Genomic DNA, 19,728 nt, shown 5'->3' with positions numbered 1-19,728 from the left:
AAGGAAGTCCTCATTCCACAGTGGAGATGTGATTTAGTATCTAAAGTCAGAATTTGAAGGGGAAATAGTACAAGAAAATTTTCCTCTCACATTCCATCACCTCAATAGCCCCACCTTTAATTTTTCCTTGGTAAGAGTATCTATCCACCACAGCGATCAGTGCAGAAGAGAGATACTAAACATTTAATGTGCTTAATGAAATTATATTATGCTGCAGGCTTGCATTTGTCATCCTGATAAGGTAGTGAAAAATCTCTCCTTTCCCAAGAAACAGTGAAACCTGTAAAACTATTCCAGGCAGAAATTTTAAAAATGGAAAGTAATCACAAACCTAGAAAACATCCAAAGAGGGTAAGATTCAGGAAGCAGTGTGTAATTTTTGTTTTGGAATAAACTACAGAATATAGATTTTCAATTTTAAGTAAAAGAAAAAGAGCAGACTTCAATGTGCCATTTCTCATTTTTTGTGCTTAAAAAATGTATTGCAGTATCATCATTAACTAATAATTTAAAATAAGGATCTAGAAATTGCCACTGAAAATACCTGCTGAAGATAGGAAGGTGGGCAGGGAAAGTATAATGTTTGTACTCAGTCATCCACAAGATGCAGCTTGAGATGGCTGAAGGGGCTTAGTTTTTTATGCACAAGAACTAAGACAATTTAAGAACTAAGACGGTGTATGTATTATGACACTAATTATCAGAAGAGCTCTGAGAGGCACACCTGAATGTCTCAGTCATTTGGGCATCTGACTCATGGTTTTTGGCTCAGGCCATGATCTCACAGTCCTGGGACAGAGTCCCACGTTGAGGCCCTGTGTCAGGCTCCTAGTACAGAGTCAGCTTCAGAATCTTTCTCCTTCCCCTTCTGCCTCTCCCCACTGGCACATGCGTGCATGTGCACTTGGTCTCTCTCCCTTGCTCTGTCAAATAAATAGATAAAATCCTGGGGCATCTGGGGGTCTCAGTTGGTTAAGCATCTGCCTTTGGCTCAGGTCATGAACCTGGAGTCCTAGGATGGGTCCTGGATCAGGCTGCTTGCTAAGTTGGGAGTCTGCTCCTCCCTCTCCCTCTCTCTTTAGATTTAAAAAAAAAAAAAAAAACTAAAAGAAAAAAAAAAAGAAAGAGGGCTCTGAGAAAGAAAATATCCAAAGAAATAACGGACATTTGAGAAGGCTTCATGGAGAAGGTAGAACCTAAACTAACTCACCTAAAGATAAGTGGAGTTTCAATCAGCAAGTAGGAGGGAGGTAAGAATGCATTCTAGATGGGAGAACAGCCCAAAGAGGAAGAAATTATTATTGCCTATTTGGAGTGGAAGATTGGCCAAGACAGAAAATAATAGATAAGGCTTACTTTTGGTATGTGAGGAGGATTATATATAAGTATGAAATATTACAGAGAGCATTATACATTACTTTAAATGCTTTATACATAAACTCAAAAACTATAATAGCCCTATGAGACTCATTGTATTAAACACTTAACTACCATTATCCCATGCAATCCAAATAGCAATTCTAGAAAAGTAGGTAGTAATATATTCTCCATCTGACATATGAGGAAACTGAGGCTGGAAGTAGTTCAGTAACATGACTAATATCACAGATACCATCTCATTGCCTCATAATAATCTTATATAATACATACCCTTGTTTCCAAAAATGTTTGAGGAAAAATAAAATCATTGATTATAAACATATATGTATATGAAATAATACTGAATGTTGTCTGATGTTAAATGTAGGTGGATAAAAAGAAATTATAGAATAATTAATCATCTGGAGCTATAAGCAAGAAAAAGTTCACGAGTGGCACAGGGTTTTATAAGTCAAGTCAGGGAGTCTGGGCATCATCAGAAAGGTAACGGGGGAGCCATTAGAGCATGGGGAACATCAGATGTGAGCTTAAAAACATGTTCTGGTTACAGTAATCAGAAAGATTTGGTGAAAACAATAGTGGATTACAACATGGCTAGCTACTGAAGGAATTCAAGTGCTAGGTAGAGGTGGCCTGACTTCAGAGGCAGTAATAATAAGCCTTGGTGATTGAGTCAAGATGGTATCTAGGTTTAAGACTTGGACAATGGGAGAAGAGTAATTCTACTCACAGTCACAAGAGGATAGGGATATATGAGTTCCATTTGGGAACTCAAAGAGTTTGAAATGCTTTTTGTGGTATTCAAGTGACAATATTTAATGGTTGGAGATGAGGATCTGATACTCAGAAGCAAGGGTGGCCTCGATGTCAACATTTGTGATTAGTTAAAGCCATAGGAATAAGCAAGGTTACTGAGGATGAGTGTGCAGAGAAACGAAGAAAAAGGGAATTAGGATAAAACCCCGAAGAATAATCTTTCAATGATAAAGTGCAAACTGCAGAAGGAGTAAGAAAAAAATGACTCCACAGAGTAAATTCCAAGGAGTATGTGGAGTATTTGAAACAGAAGGAAGGGAGTTTTTCCAAGATGAAGGAGAGATCACTTGTATCAAATTCCGAGGAGAGCTCCAGTTACATAAAGGAGACAAGCGACCATTGAGCCAGCAACCAAAGACATTACTCATTATGGATCCTGAAAGGATCAGAGGCCAAATTACAGTGGATTGAGTAGTTAATTAAAAATGAAAAAAAAAAAGCCAGTGTGTAGGTAGATTAGTGATTTCCTTCCAAAGATCAGTGCTGATGCCTTAACAAGGTTCCACAGGTGAGATGCAAATCCAGGAAAAAAAATTATAGCTTGTTTGTTTAATGAAGCTAAATTAGTCTATAAAATTATTACACTGGGATAATAGCCTTCTCATTTTTTAGTGCTAAAAATACATTTCTTTCAGAAAACATCAGTGATAGAAGATAATAGTTGCTTTCAAATATTATTGGTAGTTCAATGTATATACTATCCCAAATTGTGCAACCTACTATGGACTGCCAACTCTCAACTGTCTGATTCTAAAGGAATGGGTGTCCAAAAGAATGTCTCTGTGGTCCCTGATGGATAGAGGGGAGGAAGAAAAAAAGGGAATATTGTCTAGCACAGGCACTTGCTTCTTTCTAAATACAGAATGCAGTTCTGAAGGGTCAGTAGAGAAGTATTTGCATTTTGTCTTTGGCAGTTTCATTATGTTGTCAATTATTACAGTGCAGTGTTCCAATAGGAGTTTCATCATGCATTCAAATTGGAGAGAGGATTCATTTAGCCGCCACAACAAATTGAGCTCAGCAGGCTTCATTTCAGGAACTTCTGTGGTGTCAAGTGGTCAGTCCTTCAGTTTTAATTTCTAAATATATGAGATGCAAATTGCATGATCTTTTCTCCTCTGATAGTCAAAGCAAATGGCTCCAATTACATTCTAACATACCCTTAACTGGGAGGTAAATAACATTATCAGCTTGGGATGTGGTAGGATGAGTCACAAAGAAAAGATTAATTATCTTGTAAAGGTATTGTATTATCTTAATTGTTCACATCACTCAAGCTTTTCTAATTAGAAAAGTAAATACCAACCTAGGCAGGTTTTGCCCTTGCACAGTGAAAAAAAGGCTAAACATTTACATGAATTATACCTTTTCAAATATTTAAACCTGATAAGGCCAACCATCAGTTTATACCAGTTTTACTGCCGTAAGACTTCTCAAAGGTCAATTGTAGTTCTTTCATTAAAAGTTAAAGAATAACAGTCTACTATTAAATAACATAAATAACAAAGTATTGATTCCTCCAAGTGAGTCTACCAATCCACACCCTTATATAGAGTCCACAACTGTTTGGAGGTTTCTACAATCTAAAATCTAAAATTTCCAAAATCTAAAATGCTTTTCTCTATCAAATCTATTCTATGTGTCCTTTTAGATCTGTGGTCCACTTGAAAACACTAGATTATGCACAAGCCCTCCTTTCTTCCTTCAAGCAGGAGCTGTCATTTCTTATACAGAACATTCCCCATTCCATCTCCCTGGTTAATGCTTTGTCCCTGGATAAATTTAGTACTGTTAAACAATCAGAATCAGATCCTGTCGCCCAGAAGTCTATCTTACCTGAGAGAAGTACATCAGACACTCTTATGAATTGAATCTCACTGTGAGCCATTTTCCTACACAGGCCACAGTGATACACAGAGTACCTCTACCATTATGAATATCTTTCTTGATAGAGCACCCAGCATATAGTCTGTCCTCAAAAGTGTTGCTCCCTTTAGACCCATTCTCTTTGCATTGGTTTTTGGCCTTCATTTTGAAGCCATGTGGTCTAATGTTGGAAGAACAAAGGCTTTGAAGCCCTATCAATCTGCATTTTAATCTGATTGTAAAACTAGTTCCATTATCTTGGGCAGGGTGTTATGCATCTTTCCTCTTCTACAAAATGAGGTAAAAATAATACCAACCTGTTAGGATGGTTTCAAGGGATTACATGATACCATGCATGATATACACGGTCGCTCAGTGCCAGGCACTTAAGTTGTACTGAGTAGTTCTTGGCTATATTCTATTTTATTACCGTAATTTATAGCCTCTCTACCAAAACTTGGTTTGAAAGCTGTTTCTGAGATCGGAAGTGAAAAATTCTTGTCATTTAAAAAGGTCATCTGAACTTGCCCACATACCAATTGCTTCTCTGGATCCTATTCAGATATGTCTCTCTCATTCTTACATCTTCAAAGTGGGATATTTTCAGAGGTCTGATCGGCTGTAACACACTGTTTCCCTAGCTGGTTTACCAACTCACTGATCTGCAGCATTTCACTTAGGGCTGTTCTCTTTCTGACAGGAAGGCTTGAGGGAGATGATGATCTTAAATGCCAGGAGGATTTCCTATGTGGGCACAGGGGAAGAACAATGTTAGCACCTGGGCACGGCCTGCAGAGCAGATTTGGAAGGCTGTGAAACTTCATTTATGTGTTCAGTTAAAGAACCCTTGGGCTGGAACACAACATACTGTAGCAGGGAAAAGGGGTTAATTCAGTGGGAGCTTGATTTGTCAAACCAATTCTTTAGTCTCATTTACATTTACATTAGCAGAACATCTTTAACAGTGAGGGGGGCTGTGGCATTGGGTGGGATCGTGGCTGACATGGAAAATTTTATAGGTATGATCTTTGTACTCTCCAGTTGCCTGGAAGCAAAAAAATTAATAAGAAAATTGATCCCTATTTGCCCTGACAGGTCTGTTCCTCTAGCCAAGAATTTCTCCCTCCAATTGCTTCAGTCTTCACTTTATCTTTAACGGCTTTGCTCATTTCTGGCCATTTGTTCATGGTTCACATTACAATCAGGTCTGAAGTCTATGAAGTTGGTGATACCAAACCAATTATAACCCTGAACAAATCCCCTAACTTCTATAAACCTTAGTTAACCCATCTGTAAAATGGGAATAATGATTTATACATTGTATGATTGATTTTAGGACTAAACAAAAATCATCTATGTGAAGTCCTTAGTGTGGACTTCTTATAAATGTGGGTGTGGGTTTCTTAATCAATGTGAATTGTATGTGTGGCCCAATCCTTTGAGAGGATGCCAGAGAGAATGGTTCAAGAGACTTAGACTGCTTGAAACATAGACCCAACACAAAAGAAAGCAAATTTATCAAGCTTTTCCTAACCTTGGGTTTTATATTTCCTAAGGTTTCTTCGTAAGCCCCAATTCAGGAGTAGATGAAGTGAGGCAACTTAGAAAAATAGTTCCATAATTTAATGCCCCATACTGACTTCAGAGTACTGAGAAAAACAGCAGTTGACAAGTATCAGGAATATTCCTCTAGTATTTAGGTTCAAGTTAACATTTGTATAATCAGTATTACTTTCACTTCATAACCTCATTTTTAGCCTACATTCTAAGGTCTTCAGAACTTTCCAAAAAGGTGGAGCAAGATGTATCCACACCTTAAATCACTGCTTGTGTTTTTCTCATTATGATGTCATTTCCATAAGGTGATGTCCTATTCTCAGGCCAACCAGGAATGGAGTATGCTTTATCTAGCTGTATCAGTAGTTCCTCATTTTTCTTCATCCAATTCCTTGTGAGTTTATGGCTACACTTATTCTTAGAGTTGAAAGGAAGCAAACCATTCCAAAGTACTGTATCCAATCTCTTCATATTTCACATCTTTCCCTCCAAAGGGAGGGTGGCATAATTTCTCCCAAAATTATTATATCAGTGTCTGTAGGTTCAATAGCTAATCTTTATGCCTCTCTACTCTTTCTGTACAACAAAGATTCATTCATCAGTACTTCTCACTCAATATTTAGCATAATACCGGACACCCAGAATGCTTTCAATAAAGAAGAGATAGTATTACTATTGCCATTCTGTTCCAGACACTATCCCAGGTATTGCTACTATTGAAGTAAAAACCATAGTTCTTATTTGCAGAGAGTTCATCATCCTTTTGAATTTGTGATTGAGTCATATTTCCATTTATGGCAATGTCTTTTACCTAAAAACTCCTCTATCTTTTCTTTCCAATGTCCCTTACATGCAATGATGAGCATAACACAATCAGTGGTTAATGGTGTCAGGATAATACTTATAACCTAGGAACTGAGCTCCAGCAAACCTCTTAAGAACTCCACCCAATATTTCTCTTCCTAGATCAAAGTAAGTTAAATATTACTTGCAAATTACGGAAGTAGCATCCAATACAAACTGTCAAATAAGGGAGTCCACCGGGCTGAGGGGCAGGTGCCCAGAAGATCAGTCATTTTCCTACCAACAGACCAATCTTTGTTCCACTTTTCTATCTGAAGGTAACTGTAACTTAAAATAGTGAAACATTGCAAAGTCAAGTTCTTATATAGGAAATATTCTTTAATGCTTGGAAGTGGGCATTTTCACACTCAAGATTAATGGCAATTAGCCTGGAAAAGTAAGTACGACTCATTTCACTGGACTGAAATGTCCTTGAGAGGAAGGGTCATGTCTACCTTGCTTCTTGTTTCAACCCTATTGTCTTACACAATACCTGACACAGAATCTAGGCTTAATAAATATTTACTGAAGAAATAAATTCATTTTGCTATTAATTTACCATCTAGGCAAAAACAGGTGGGTAGCAAGCAAATTTAAAAGCAGTAAGAAATTTGCAAGTTTAACAAAAGGCTCTTCTGAACACAATGGACAAATAAAAGATTGAATGCAAAATAAGAATAAACTCATACTGTCACCCTCCAGAAATTCCTATTTTTTTGTTTGTCTCCAATTGATGGGAGTTCCCCACCCCCTCCCCAATTTACTATTTCCAATGAAAAGAAAGAATTGAAATGCTGACTTTGTAAGATTTTGAAAAGTTGGGGGAGTTACTCTGCCTTAGTTCCTTAAGTTAATGAAATCTTATTCAAACCCATCCACCAACCCTTCATTCAAATGTCACTTTCCTGATTGCTTTTGTTATGGGCCATTGAGTCATGGAGATTTCACGGCTGACTCATAACAGTGGCAAGGTGATAAATCATAACCACCAAATAACGTCACAGAAATTACAAATGATAGACGGCATTTCAGAGGACTGCCTGTGGGAAACCAGGTATTTATTTTCATTTTGTACAATTTCTAAATAGCCTACACTTGGCAAAGGGAGTTATCAGAAAGGTAAAAAGCTATTGTTAGCTCATTGCTACTCAGGCACATAGGAAGGACTTGTTAAAAGTAGAAAATTTAGGGCTCCTGGGTGGCTTTGATGTGAAGTGTCTGACTTTGGCTCAGGTCATGATCCCAGAATCCTGCGATTGAGGCTCACAACCGGCCCCCTACTCAGCAAGGAGCCTGTTTCTCCCCACTCTGCCTGCCCCCCTGCCTGTGCACTCTCTCTTTCAAATAAATAAATAAAATCTTTAAAAAAAGAAAGAAAATTCAGCTCTTTTGTTCTAGCATATTAAAATTGACATTGAGAAATATGCACTTGAAGAGAAAGCAAAAACAATATGAAGTTCAGGCATTGGGTGATGAAAACTAATTGTTGCCCCTTTTTTTGAAAGGGCTGCTCCGTATATTTTCTTCAGCAAAATGAGGAAAAAGTGGAATAAAACAGAAACTTCTGTTTCTATAAAAAAGCTATGCTTTACATGAATAAGCACTTTGGACTCAGTTTATCTTAGTATTAGATCACTATAGTCTGAGAACTGTACATAAATTCTGAAATAGCATTTAATAACACAGATGTTACACACAAACACCAGCTTTTAAATGTCTAATTAAGAATATTAACTCATGGGGCGCCTGGGTGGCCCAGTGGGTTAAAGCCTCTGCCTTCGGCTCGGGTCGTGGTCCCAGGGTCCTGGGATCGAGCCCTGCGTGGGGCTCTCTGCTCAGCGGGGAGCCTGCTTCCCTTCCTATCTCTCTGTTTGGCTCTCTGCCTACTCATAATCTCTGTCAAATAAATAAATAAAATATTTTTTAAAAAAAGAATATTAACTCATAGGTCTCTAATGAGCATTTGGTTATATGTTTCATGTAGTAACTCAGCCTATAATGATGGTCTCTTGATTAAACACAATTTTGGAAGCTCTAGATGAACACTGATAAAATTATTCTTATTTAAAGGAAAATGGGTGTGCCTTTTAAGAAAAATTCATAAAATTCCAAAATTTGTAAAATTCCAAAATTTGATAGCCTTATATAACTTGATATTATGAATGCATTTAAGCACATTTAGTATCAAGGGACAAGGAAATTTCAAGAACAAACAAGCAGATCTGTGGGTCTTCATAATATTATACCTTTATCCTCATATAATTTCAGAGAGCTGGGTTTGTGTGTATTTTAAAACAAAGAAAATTCAAGTTAATCATTGATTTTGTTGTTGTTTATTGGATTTTACCCAAATCTGTTTTTTGTTTCTAACATAAAGTTTTAGAAATTTAAATAATGTGTGAAGTAACACATTTTCACCCAGAAATCAAACGCACTACAGATTCTCATCTTCAAAAACACTGGGCAGGAAAAGTCAAACTAGGAAGTTTGAAATACAATCTATGCCACTTCACCTTCTGCCAAATTCACAAACCTTTGGGGAAGGGAGGAAAACAAGGAAGAGGTGAGTTGTTTACTAAGAATATCTAATAAAGCCATTTGAAGCTTTTACAGGAATATAACTATCTCTGGTAGACATTTAGAGGAATACAGGCATATACATATTCCCACTCTGTTAAGAATTGTGCCAAGAAAGAAAAGCTGAGAAGGCATCTTCTTCAAAATTCTGAAGGGAAACTAGCCTTTAAGTAGGCACTTTTGGTGCACTATGTATTAAAGTGTTTTAACAGCAACCATTTATCATTTTAACAGCAAGCATTTACTAAAAGGTTTATGACCAGGTGCAAAGAAGAAAGCACATAATGTATTCTGAGGCTTAAATTTTCAAAAGACAATGTGAACTCACGTTAGAAATGGGAAATGCTGTCCTTTGCCTTTTATTTGATTAAAACAAATGATTTTCAAGTCCTAGCTCTATGGGTTACAAATCTTTTGATCAGAATACTACTGATGGTCTTTTGTATGAGGAAATGATTGAAATAAAACCCAATCACTTCAAGTTAATTCAAAGTTATACTGGAATCTTTCTGCTAGCCATGACAACATAGTAAATGTAGCGATAATAATAACAGATGCTGTTAGGAAAAATCAGAGCTTAGTTACTGCTTTCACATACATTATTTGAAGCAGTTCTCCTACCAACCCTGTATGTATACCAATCCAGCCCCATTTGACACAGGCAACCCACAGAAAGCTGAGATAATATGCTGCCCATCTGGTGTACAGAACATAACTCAAATTATCGTCCCATCTCAGCAAACAAAATCATTGAGAAACCTTTGAAATCAGTGCTCCTTCAAGAAATAGTAAAGACTTAATCCCATTGATAAACTTCATCAAAACTTCTCAAAATCTGCTTTCCTCCCAAACCCCAGTACATTAAAAGTATCCTATATACTATATACCACACACGACTGTTCCTGAATACACAAATAATCTGTTTTCCTCAATCATATATATATATATATATACACACACACACATGTACTCACACACACACACCCTATTAAAGTATATTACTGTCATATTCTCAACAGGGCTTCTGCTTTCAGCCAGTGGCAATCATTCTTCTAGACTTATTTTATATTCTGGTGAAGAGTTTGACTCCTGTATCAACACTCAACAGATACATGATTGGCCCTCTGCACATATAAAAGAATATTACATTATATTTTGAAATTTAAGGTTTGTAGCAGCTCAAAGACTTTTTAAGAAAATGGTGGAAGAACAGTAAATATCTTCAAACAGGAATTAATGGGAATAAAAAATACAAGACTCTCATTAAGCACTAATTGAGTCTAGGAGAGCTGACCAATATTTCATTTGTGATTAATGTAAGAAAATGAAACTAGAAACTCTGTATGACTTCAGAATTATGGCCAATGAGGAGCACCAGAAATACATTTTTTTTTTCATTTTCCATATGTCCTCTGGTTATAACACAATTCCTAGGAGGACTTTATGGGTTCCCATTGCTGATTCCAATGTATTGTGTAACAGAGCAACATAGTTACTCTGGATTTTTTTTAGAGCAAGGGAGACAAACTTTTTTTTTTTTTTTCTTTTTAAAGATCCAGACAGGAACTATTTTAGACTTGTGAGCCAGATCTCTGTTGTAGTTGTTCAACTGCCACTGCAGGAGGAAAGCAACAAAGGCCATACTTAAATGAATGAGTGTGGCTGTGTTCCTTTAAAACTTTATTTACCAAACAGAAGCAATGGCAACTCTTGCTTTAGATTATGACTGGTAGTGTTGTTTTGGTTTGTTTGTTTCTTTCTGTGATGCTCAGTACCCAAAATCTGTAAAGCAAAGCAGTTTCTGAACTGCTCCCAGGTATTCTTCCTTCAGGTGAGTCAGATGAGGACAGGTGGACTTCAAATATTGCATGTGCTACACACATTCTTAGGTTCTAAACATGGATCTCTAACTTCAAGACTCATGTTCTTCCCTTTGGGCATGTAAAATTTACTTTTGGAGGCCTCTACGCTTGCTTTCTTGTGCTTGGAGCTTCTGCAACTTCAGATAACCTATTTGATGGTTGCTTGCGACAGTTCTGGCCATAGGTCAGCTAATTTGTATAAAGGAGTTAATAGGTGATATCATTTGGTGTTACACATGTGAGCATATTCTCTTAGCAAAAGAAGACTCCCAAGACTGAAATGTCTTGAAAACACAGAGGAGTACAACTCTGTATATTGAATATACCATGTCAGGAATTAGACAAGAGTGTCCAGGAGAATGATAGTTATCCAGTCACACTCTGTAGACCTTCATTACCTACTCACAGGCAATGTTTGAAACATTTTTCTCCTCTTTTCTCTCTATCCTACTTCAGTTTCTGGTGCTGGCATAACGTAACCATGTGTCATTCCACTGTCTCCACTGCCTTTGGAAATTGGAGGCTGTTATTAAGGTTTCTGGCTCAGCACTGGAGAATTTTAGTGACTCTTTTCATGACTTGGGCATAAAATAAAGTACATATTCCTCCTTCTACCCCTAGCCTGGCCCTGTCCTGATCTTTGTCTCTAAGATTCCAACTTACAAAACTCTGATCTTCTTATGAAATGTTCATTATCAGAAGGGGGAAAATAGCAAAATGGAAAGCAATACAGAGAGTGATTTATTTATTCCCTGTCTGATTATACGGTGCTAAAAACAGAAAATAGTATAGAAAAGAGGGAACAGTGATGACCAGCATCATATGGATAAGTCTGGTTGTCTCAAACTGTGGGTACAGGAGATAAAAAAGAAACGTATGTTTCTGTTAAATATGGTTAACTCAAATGTATAATTCACACATCCAGATGCAGCTGCTGCTTCTTGGCTGGAAAAGTAGAAGTCAGAATGCATGTATTGGGACAGCTAAAGAGTCCAGGGATTTAAAGCCACAAAAAAAAAAAAAAAAGAAAAGAAAAGAAAAGAAAGAAAAGAAATCCTTCCATATTCTACTTACACATTCAGAAACAGATGTGCACCTCTCTGCAGTCCATGTTTTTAAACACAAATAAGAAAGTTGCCAGACAAGGACACAGACCGAAACTCAAAAGTCATTTCCCAGCAAGTGACGCAGCAATCTCTACTTTGACTTTGACTTTAGCTCCACAGCTGTGGTGAAACTCACATTATGGCTGCGGGAAGGAAATTGTTCCCAGGTGAGAAGTAAATTATCTGGCTTGGCACAAAAATGTTGAAAAGGCAAATTCCACCTGCTTTTCTCTAGGCAAGATATTTCTGTTCAAATATCTCCCTGCCACCTAGTCAAGCACATGTCCGATTTACACTCTGATTCTGGAAATGATTCCAATTTTGCAATCTGTATACACATAATATGTTTGTGTGTGGAAATACATGGAGAACTTAAGGGCTGAAGCACACATTTTCTAATTCACTAAAGAGAGAGTTTTAAGAAACCCAAATATGGTTATCTTGATTTATTGACTGATCCATTCTTTCACTGATACACTCATTAGTTTCATCTTTTTTTTTCATCTTTCATTCAACAAATATTTCCTAAGTAACTATTTTATACCAGCCACTGTTTTAAACTGTGGGACTACAGCAGTGACAGACAGGGTCAACGCTTTTGTTCTCATACAAGAAGACAAACAATGAGCAAGTAAATAATAAATCAATTAGACATATCCATTCTTACTCATTTCACACTTACCTGGTATACAGTATTTGAGAAAACACTGTTCTAAGGCCCCGTGATAATAAAAGAGATGAAAAAGTTTATTATGACTTCTGCCTTAAAGAAACAGAATTTTATGGGGGTGGCAAGCATTCAAGTCACACACTATAATATTTTTTTTTAAAGATTTTATTTATTTATTTGTCATAGAGAGAGAAGCAAGAGCGAGCACAGGCAGACAGAGTGGCAGGCAGAGGCAGAGGGAGAAGCAGGCTCCCCGCCAAGCAAGGAGCCCGATGCCGGACTCGATCCCAGGACGCTGGGATCATGACCTGAGCCGAAGGCAGCCGCCCAACCAACTGAGCCACCCAGGTGTCCCCACACACTATAAGATTAAACATAACTTTTTAAGCTCTGTAATAAAGATACAATAGAAATGTTGGTAGAACACTAAGGAAAGAGCAGATATTCTGACAAATAATAGGAGAAAACATTTTGCATACAGAAGAATATTGGAAAAAGGTGATGATGATGATGATGATGACAGCTAATATTCCATGCAACGCTCACTTCTTGTCAGGCACTGTTATAGGTACTTCACATATGTGAACTCTTTCAGTCCTTGTCACCCTGAGAGATTAACATTTTCCAATCCTAATTATATTACTGTCACTGAGGCATACAGATGCTAAATAAGTCACCCAAGGTCACAGATGTGGTACATAAAGGAGCTAGGATTTAAACCAGGTAGACTGGATTTGGAGGTCATGTTCTTTTTTTTTTGTAAGGGTATATTTATTTATTTGACAGAGATCACAAGTAGGCAGAGAGGCAGGCAGAGAGAGAGGGAAGCAGGCTCCCCACTGAGCAGAGAGCCTGATGTGGGGCTCTATCCCAGGATCCTGAGATCATGACCTGAGCCGAAGGCAGAGGCTTAACACACTGAGCCACCCAGGTAAAACCTGGAGGCCACGTTCTTATACATACAATCCAACATGGTCTTTTAGAGTGAAAGAAATTTCAGCAGGTAAAAAATTACCCAGCCTATTAACACAGCATAACCAAAGGCAGGAAGGCTTGAAGACTCCAAGCATGTTGGAGACAAGGAAGCTGGATACCTGGATGGATAAGGGAAATCAGAGGAATGTAGAGGAATTTATGGCTAGAAAAGAAAGAACTAATTGTGGGACTCACAAAGGTCACACAAAGTAATTTTATTAGCTGGGTTGGCAATGGGGAATGACTTCAAGGGTCTAAAGATGAGAGCACAATACTACTATTAAGAAGAGTATTATTATGATGCATACCTGTTACCTCCTGATCCCTGTGCTAGGTGCTTTTTCTATATTATTTCTAGTGCTCATAAAATGGTACAAGCTATTGGCACAACTTTGGGGATGAGAAAACTAAAGTTCGCTGCTGATATGAGGCCAGGCTAGGATGTGAATCCACATAATTTAAAACTACTGCATCATTCCCTTTAATTCCTATAAATTCTAGATTTGTGTGGTTCGGGGAGGTAATGAAAACACTGAGAGACTGCAGGCAAGGAGACCAAAAGTGCACTTATTACTCTATATTGTATTATTTTAGGAGTTTTAATAGCTCACTATTAAATATCAATAGTATACATACATACACTGCCATATCATTTTTGAAGCTATTGAATTGGTTAGTTCAATTATGGTACTTCAAGGTCCTGTGAATCTGGTAGCATCATTCATTTATTTTCTTTTTAGTGCTCACTATTTCAGCATTTACTCTTTGTCACACAGGGTGCTAGGGGATCCTGTGGGTGCTGTCACAGACCCGGTCTTTCTTATTATGTGGGATATAGTGTAGTGAGGACGACTGGTAAAGATAACAACCAAAATGGGATACTGGTGATGATACAGGAAAACAGAAGGTGCTATGGTTCCTCACAGCACTGTCATCCAAAACTGGTAGAAGATGAGATTTAAAAGGGGGAGGAGCAGGAAATAGAGGAGGGGGGACAAAATGTTTCCTGGAGAGTAAATAGGAGTTAACAAGAATATTTGTATGAAAGACATATGCATATCTAAGAAATCGGATAGAGGAAAAGTAGAGCAGAGGGGAAGAGTAGACAAGGGCTCAGACTGTGGAGTTAGCTCTAGCTTAGAATCTTGGCTTCATACTAGCTAAATAATCTTGGGAAATTTATTTAACCTTTTTGAGTTTTCATTTTCTTACCCACAAAATAGTAATATTGTTGCCCTCCTTGCAGGGTTGTTGTGAAGGTACCTGAAATAGTGCCTATAGAGTACCTGGTACAATGCTCACCACATAGGTATTATGTAGAAAACAATATCAAAATTTAAATAAAGAATGAAATACAAGTATTTTATTTTCAAAGACCAATAAGATTCTTCATGATTTAGCCCCTGTTCATCTCCCTGACTTCATCTTGTACCAAACTCCACTTAGCCCAGTTATGACCACTATGCTCTAAACTTTATTACTTTCTTTCCATTTTTTAAAAATTGCCCTGTCTCAAGGCTACTGTATTTGTTCTTTCCTCCAGGAAGAACATTTCTGCAGGAAGATCATTCCCTCAAAGCATTGCATGGTTATTTCCTTCCATCCTTCAGATACTTTATCTCCTTGAGGAGGCCTTTTTATAATCAACCTTTTATCGCAATAAAATAATTGCTCCACCCAATAATTCTTTATCATGCTATATTTAGAGTCTATCTAATAATTCTCTCTACTTATAATTATCTTCATTATAAACTCATTTGCTTTTTAATTATTGGTTCCCCCACATGGTTGTGAAATGCCTAAGACCATGATCTTCTCTGCCATATGCCTCAAAAATGTCAGCACATGCTTGAAGGATGGAGATAAACATGTATTTCTGTTTATGTGTATCTAATGAGGGTCAAGTAAAACAAAGGAAAAGGAAAGGAAATATTTTAAAAGAACAGCATATGAAATTGCTTTTCTATGGGAAATGGAGACTGACATTTGCCTATTATCCCAGACTGGAGGGAGACAACAGAAAGGGAACAAAATGACTATACTTTGTTAGCTGTGGGGTTCACGCTGGAAACAAATTTACCCCATGATGCAGTGAAATCATAAGTCACCTTGATCTTTTTCTCTGATGCTCTTTATTCTGTCTTTCAAGTCTTATGAATGTGTGACCTAGGTACAATCTCTCTTCTTTCCCTTCTGGTATTTTGGGTTTAACTCTGGGTATGTGGCTGGGTGCCTCTCAATCAAGAAAAAATGTCTTCCTTTTCCAGGAAGTAGTATTTCAAGTCTCATAAAACAAATGCATTGCACATGCAAATCATTCTTCCAAAAAAACAAAACAATTCTAAAAATTACCCAGCTTGCATAAAAATAAATGTTAAATTCATTAGATTGACTATTTTTACTTTCCTGGTCTTCTCACTGGAGCTATCTGGCAACTGAAAATTCATCAGTGTATAAATGAATCCATGTGCTTGTGTAAGAAGCTTCTAATTAGCACACACAGTGAATTGTGAGAGTTTTCTATACAACATTCTCTGGCTGACGTTTAAACCAAGGTCTGTCCTCTGAAATATGTAGACATCTGCTATGCACTTAAAAAAAAAATAAAAGGAAAGGAAAGGAAATAAGTTGTTAACTTGAAACTGTGGTATGGATCTGGACTGTACCTCCAGAACAGATGTTTCAGGTCTGAATATTTTACAAGGAGTCATTAGACACTTCATATCCAAAGGCTCCTGGGAGCTATCTGACTATTTTGTTTAGTAATAGATCTCTTCGCAACTTAGAAGCAGAGAGGCCAGGGGACAAGTATAGATGTGTAGTATTGTTTTCCCACCTGGAAAACTGTTTACATTTGCCCTAGGTGGCCCTGGAGTGATCACCAAGCTTCCTGAGGCTTCAGTGTACCTATCCCTAATCGAAGAGGATATGAATCCTTCCCTGTTTCACAGCGATATGTCAGAGGACCCAAACTAATGAAGTATACCAGTTGTGTACTTCCTGACAACCCAATTTTTTAAATACTTAGTGCCTTCTTTTTCTTTAAAATCATCATGAATTCAGGCTATCATAATTGGGGGTATTAGAGCCATATTATATAATATTCTCACAATTGTTTAATGGCACGAACAGTTTATATTCTTCATCATTTATGTTCAAACATTCAACAACAAATTTAGCATTAAGCAATTTCATAATAGCTTTAAAAAAGATAAAGAGATACTTTGTTCTTCTGTGCTCACTGCACCCTGTTTGATTCATAAGCCTGGACACTTGGAATACGGAGGAAGTGCACATGAAACCCTCAATAGTGTGCTTTGTACAATGGCTAAAAAGGGCACCTTCCTTCCTGTTCTGCTGATTTACAAAGTGATCGATGATAAGAAACATCACTGAGCTCCATACCTAGCAAAGTACCACTCTTCAGCTATTAAGAGGATATCGTTTTAATATTGATAAGGAAATCAAAATGTTTCCCTGAGTGGTGGTTGCATGTTTTCTTCCTGGTGGAATATGATTTCCTAGTGTCCTTGGGAGAACATTTTCCCCCCACATCCTCACCCCACTGGAAAATATTTCCACCCTCTTTGCTTCCTCAAAGGAAGAGACTTCCTACTCACTTAGGCTAGTTCCCTAGAGATCTGAAGTCATTTCACCTATAGAAGACAGATGACTTCAATCCTCAGTGTTGAGCTTGAATTGCAATACAAACTAAATTAGATAAAATAAATCAATAATACCCTTGCAGGCCAAATTCACTTAAGTAACATTTACAGTACAATTGCCCACTTTGTCTATATACTTTAATCCATTAACACTCTACATCTGGAACCAGAATAAATATGTTACCCCAACTGAATATAAATAAAGTAGGATCCCACCATTATTTTGTGTTGAGTGAAAGGTTAGTAAATTTTCATTTCTTAAAAAAAAAAAAAAAAGATTTTGAAATGAAGCAAAAGCTGGTATATCATGAAGCCCTAAGACTTTGAGTAGCTACTGCAGTACCTTCCAAGTTTATTGATGGCTTATAAGTTTATTGAATTTATGGATCATTGCATTCATACATTACATCATGATTCTCCAAATACAAAAATGCCCCAATACATTTATATTTGGATTCTAACTTAGAAAGCAGAACTCAGATAAGGAACAATAGACATACACATGCTGAACTTTGGCAAAGAAAACTTCAAAGTAGGTTTTGTGCTTACAAAATTAATAAGACACCTGAAGATAACTGTGGCAAACACAGAAATAACTGAAAGATATTGGTCAGTCCTACTTGTTCCAGCTTTATGTAAATTACAAGTAAATTAGTCCCTCCAATTCCCAAGGTACCATGGAGTATATATAGTATATTACACTACGGGTAAGGTCTCTAATTAGTCACTGGTTTCAACTTGGGGAGAGCTATCAAACAAGTTTTTTAAACCATTATCAGAGCCATACTAATGTCAAAACTTGCTCTCAGCTGGAAAGGTGACATTGAAAATCTAGTCCCAGGGGTTTAAGAATTAGAATGAAAAGCAATCAAGGTACATGGCTAAGCAGATATATTTAAGACCACTACAGTTATAAGATTGTTAGTGACATAATTCTCACCAAATATACTTTTCCGGGTGCTTAACTACTTTATGTTTTCGGCTTTTTTTTTCCCCCCTCACACACTGCCACACTGCTGAGGCTGACTATACTCATGGGCATGTTTTATATTATAACACAGGGGCTAGGGTAAAAGCTTTAGTGTTAGGGAGCTGGATTCAAAAGCTGACACTGCTTCTTATTTACTGAATGACCATGGGAGTGTCATTAAACCTTATGTAAACTTCCGGATCCCATCTTGGATTGGGAGGGAAACAAACCATAAGAGACTCTTAATCTCACAAAACAAACTGAGGATTGCTGGGGGGTTCGAGGGTAGGGATAGGGTGGTTGGGTTATGGACATTGGGGAGGGTATGTGCTATGGTGAGTGCTGTGAAATGTGTAAGCCTGATGCTTCACAGACCTTTCCCTGGGGCAAATAATACATTATATGTTAATAAAAATATTAAAAAAAAAAAAAAACAACCTTATTTAAACTTACTTGTCAAAGATCCAGGACCTAATTCTTAAGGGTTGATTATGAGATTAGAGAGATAATGATGGAAACACAAAGGGAAGAGGACAGAATGAATGACAATTTAAGTAGGAATCAGGTCTGACATTGGCCTTGAGGCAGGTAGATACAGAATGGAAGTGAGATGATTTGACTCTCTTGTCTCCTCAGATGGTCCTAATATATAGGCCTCTCATATACTGTTGGCCTAGATCACCATGCTGAGCATGATCCTAATATCTGAGAATGTAGAGTTTTGCTCATGATGACCAGTGAACATACCAGTATTTCACCTGGTGCTCAATCAAAAACAAGCAATCTTTTCTGTCATTAGGAGAAAGGGTGTGTTACTCTTGTAACAGTACTATGTTGGTCTCCAATGTATCACTTTCCTAAGAGATTTTTGGTGGTTAATTAGACTCACCTAATTTTCATCATATGTGATAATTTTAAAATGTTACCCAGAATAACAGAGAACCCACCTTTCTGGGCCAGGCCAAACTCTAGAATGTACCCTAGAATGTTCATGGATCAGAGCACACAAACTCACACACACTGGGAATTAAAGTGACTCAGGGACCACCAAATGGGCATATTAAAGTCTTGAGAAATGGCTCTTCCATTTAACTGGGTTCTAGAGTTCTCTCATACTTAAAACTGAGTTGTTGATTCAATAGAGAAAGCCCATAATTCAGAGATAACTCACAGTACTTATCTAGTAAATTGTGTTGATAAAAAGGGAAAAATTAACTGCAGAGGGAGAGAGAGAAAGCATTTGTGCTACAGCCTAAATCACATGAAAAACAATTTACAAAATGAGCATTTTAATAGACAAAGCAAAATGCTTTTACTGGTTAAAAAATGCTGCAAAATGTTGGCAACAATAGTTTACATTCAAATAGTCAAACCTAATTGTTTGTGAATGCAACATAATTGAGTCTTCATTGTAAGAGCTTTAAGAAAAGCAAGTAATATA

General features: G+C 37.2%; 1 long non-coding RNA gene across 2 annotated transcripts in view; it reads right to left on the bottom strand.

The window, feature by feature from the left end:
* Window positions 1-19,728, bottom strand: part of LOC125100939 (uncharacterized) — a 157,034-nt gene that overhangs the window by 43,439 nt on the left and 93,867 nt on the right. Inside the window, exons 1-2 of one of the 2 annotated variants that reach the window (XR_007127704.1) lie at window positions 12,690-12,728; window positions 4,599-4,806 (exon numbers count right to left, since the gene is read on the bottom strand). This is a non-coding gene — a long non-coding RNA (uncharacterized LOC125100939). Of the gene's footprint in view, window positions 1-4,598; window positions 4,807-12,689; window positions 12,729-19,728 lie in introns of those variants that run through there. The other variant, XR_007127705.1, reaches the window with a different exon arrangement.

This window comes from Lutra lutra, chromosome 5 (genome assembly GCF_902655055.1).
Source record: "Lutra lutra chromosome 5, mLutLut1.2, whole genome shotgun sequence".
Taxonomy (NCBI): domain Eukaryota; kingdom Metazoa; phylum Chordata; class Mammalia; order Carnivora; family Mustelidae; genus Lutra; species Lutra lutra.
The sequence above is the reverse complement of the archived record's forward strand: the minus strand, read 5'-3'. Positions and strand labels throughout refer to the sequence as shown.